This window comes from Phyllostomus discolor, chromosome X, assembly GCF_004126475.2.
Source record: "Phyllostomus discolor isolate MPI-MPIP mPhyDis1 chromosome X, mPhyDis1.pri.v3, whole genome shotgun sequence".
NCBI classification, from domain to species: domain Eukaryota; kingdom Metazoa; phylum Chordata; class Mammalia; order Chiroptera; family Phyllostomidae; genus Phyllostomus; species Phyllostomus discolor.
Window position 1 is genome coordinate 50,687,815 of NC_050198.1, and position 3,751 is coordinate 50,691,565.

At 36.4% G+C, this 3,751-nt stretch overlaps 1 pseudogene; it reads left to right on the top strand.

Annotated features, from left to right (window-relative positions):
* Positions 1 to 1,377: 1,377 nt before the first annotated feature.
* Positions 1,378 to 2,377, top strand: LOC114504519 (annotated as a pseudogene).
* The last annotated feature ends 1,374 nt before the right edge of the window (positions 2,378 to 3,751 follow it).

A 3,751-nucleotide genomic window follows, 5' to 3' on the forward strand; every position in this document is an offset into this window, starting at 1 on the left:
TTTGATAAGTCTTTTTATACAATCTAACAAAATTGTTTCTAGTGAAGTTGAAGACAACTAAGTGCTATTAGAGCCATCACGGAAAAAAACAAATGAACTTTTGGCCAACCCAGTATTTCTCTTTGTCTGACTTATTTCACTTAGCTTAATACCCAGTAGATCCCACCATGTTGTTGCAAATGGTAAGATCTCATTCTTTTTTACGGCCAGTTAATATTCCATTGTATATATGTATATATGTATATATGTATCACCAATTTTTTATCTACTGTCTATTGATGGGCACTTGAGTGGCTTCCATATATTAGCCACTGCAAATAATGCTGCAATAAACATACGAGTGCATATATCTTTTTAAATTAGTGTTTGAATTTCTTCAGATATATACCCAGTAGTGGAATTGCTGGGTCATAAGGCAGTTCCATTTTTAATTTTTTGAGGAAACTATACTGTTCTCCAGAGCGGCTGCATTAATCTGCATTCCTACCAACAGAGGTTAAGAGTTCCTGATTCTCCGCATACTTGCCAACACTTGCTGTTTGTTGGTTATTTGATAATAGCCATTCTTGACAGGTGTGAGATGATATCTCATTATACTTTCTTTAAATGATTTTATTTATTTATTTATTTATTTACAGAGGGAAGGGGTAGGAAAGAAGAGAAACATCATTGTGAGAGAGAAACTTCAACTCTTTGCCTTTTATAAATGCCCGGCTGGTGACCAAACCCACAACGTAGGAATGTGCTTTGACTGGGAATCAAACAATGCCCAAACAATTGAACCATATGGGTCAGGGCTCATTGTGGTTTTATTTGGCTTCTCTGTGATTATTAGTGATATTGAGCATATTTTCATATGTCTGTTGGTCATCTGTGTTCTCTGGAGAACTGTCTATTTAGGTCCTGTGCCCATTTTTTAAATTGGATTATTTGTTTTTTTGGTGTCGAAGTTTTTTAAAAATAAATATTTTAAAGATTTTATTTATTTATTTTTTTTAGAGAGGGAAGGGAGGGAGAAAGAGAGAGAGAGGGAAACATCAATATGTGGTTGCCGGGGGCCGTGGCCTGCAACCCAGGCATGTGCCCTGACTGGGAATCAAACCTGCGACACTTTTGTTTGCAGCCTGAACTCAATCCACTGAGCTACACCAGCCAGGGCTTTAAAAATAAATTTTTGATATTAACCCTTTATCAGATGTATCACTAGCAAATGATACATCTTCTCTTATTCAGTAGGTTGTCTTCATTTTGTTGATGATTTTCTTTGAAGTAAAAAAAAAATTAGTTCAAAGGAGCTGGGCAGGTGGGCAGGCACATTAAAGGCTAGACTACAGCAAGGCAGGGGAACAATTGTCCCTGGTGTGCCACCACGGCAGCCTGATGCACATGGCCCACATGGCTCCCACTTGGCCTTGATGATCCATGGCTTCCAGAGCAGCCATAGGACTTCTACTTCAACCTGGAAGCTGAGGATGCTTAAGACCAACATCATGAAGTCAGTGGAGGTATAGAAGTTAGCTAATAAATTGCATATACCATCTCTCCCCAAATGGTTTAGAGACAACATTTTAACAATCCAGCATGGTTCTACCTTTGGGATTCCCAAAGATGTTCTAAGATGTGTAAAAAAAAAAATACCCCCAAAATGCTTGAAGTAGCCTGTGCAGAAGAGTGGCAGGAAATCAGGACAGAGGATAAACACAGCAAGGACATTATTAAACCATATGATTGGACCTATACAACAGATTATAAGGGAACATTTGGAGAATCACTCAAGTTAAAGATTGGACCTACCGCAAGTCATGTATTAGATACAGAGAAATTGAAAGCCAGAAAACAGGTTAAGTTTTTTATGAAGTTCTATTTGAGGATAAACTTCATGATCATGGAGTTTTAAGCATAAGTGTGAAAATTAGAATAATGTCTTCCAGATTTTTCCTGCTGTTGCAGTTTTTCTTGAGAATTGATGGAGTGCTTATCAGAATAAATAATACAAGACTTGACCCCAACGCTGACAAGACCTACATGCTATGAGAATATATGTCACAAGAGAGCAAAATTGCTAATTTAATGCATATTTCACCTTCCTTCTTCACAGAACCTAATGAAGTATCACAGTATTCAGCAATCAAGGAAGCAGTTTGTGAGAAACTAATATTTCCCGAAAGAATTGATCATAACCTTACAGACTCACAAGAAAATGCATCTCTGGAATAGAATGTGATGTATCATATACTCACCATAGAATCTGATGGAGATATTGGCTATGTGAACAGGGGTATTTTTATTATGAGAGTTAATTCTGCACCTCATCTATGTGCAGATTTTCTGTGGCCTTAAAGGAAAAAAATGAATGATTATTGCAGGGAGGTGCCCCCCCCCCAAAACCCTTTAGTTTGATATAGTTCCATTTGTTCACTTTTTTCTTTTGTTTCTGTTGCCCAGGGAAGTATATCAGAAAAATATTACTAAGAGCAATGTCAGAGATATTATTGCCTATGTTTTCTTCTAGGTGTTTTATGGTTTTAGGTCTAACATTTCAGTATTTAAACCATTTGAGATTATTCTTGTATATGGCAGAAACAGTGGTCTGGTTTTAATTTTTTTCATATCTGTCCAAATTTTATTAGATTGTTTTTACCCCATTGTATATTATTGCCTCCTTTGTCATAGATAATTTGACCATAAAGGCATGGGTTTATTTCTGGGATCTCTATTCAGTTCCATTGATGTATGTGTCTATTTTTATGCCAGCACCATACTGTTTTGATTACCATGACCTTGTAGTATAGTTTGCTATCAGGTAATGTGATACCTTCAACTTTGTTCTTCTTTCTCAAGATTACTGTGGCTATTCGAGGTCTCTTGTTGTTCCATATAGACTTTAGAATTATTTGTTCTAGTTCTGTGAAAATACCATTGCTATTTTAATATGCATTTGAATCTATAAATTGCTTTACGTAGTATGAATATTTTAACAATGTTGGTTCTTCATATCCATGGACAGGGTATATGCCTATATTTATTTGTATCTTTTTCTATTTATCTCTTCAATGCCTTATAATTGTCCAAATACAGATTTTTTACCACCTTGGTTAAATTTATTCCTGGATATTTGTTAATGCAATTGTTAAAGGGATTGTTTTATTTTATTTATTTTTATTTTAAGTATACTTTATTGATTATGCTGTTACAGTTGTCCCATTTTCCCCCCTTTATCCCCCTCTGCCTGGTATGCCCATTGCCTCCAGCATTCCCCACTCTTAGTTCATGTCCATGGATTGTGCATCTAAGTTCTTTGGCTTCTCTGTTTCCCATGCTATTCTTAACCTCCCCTGTCTATTTTGTACCTACAATTTATGCTCCTTATTCCCTGTACTTTTCCCCCCATTCTCCCCTCTCCTAGTCCCCACTGATAACCTTCCCTGTGATCTCCATTTCTGTGATTCTGTTCCTGCTCTAGTTTGCTTAGTTTTTGTTTCTTTAGATTCAGTGGTTGATAGTTGTGAGTTTGTTGTCATCTTACTGTTCATAATTTCGATCTTCTTCTTTTTCTTAGATAAGTCTCTTTGACGTTCATGTAATAAGGGCTTGGTGATAATGAACTCCTTTAACTTGACATTATCTGGGAAGCACTTTATTTGCCCTTCCATTCTAAATTCTGGCTTTGCTGGATAGAGTAATCTGGGATGTAGGTCCTTGCATTTCATGACTTTGAATACTTCCTTCCAGCCTCTTCTTCCCTGTAAAG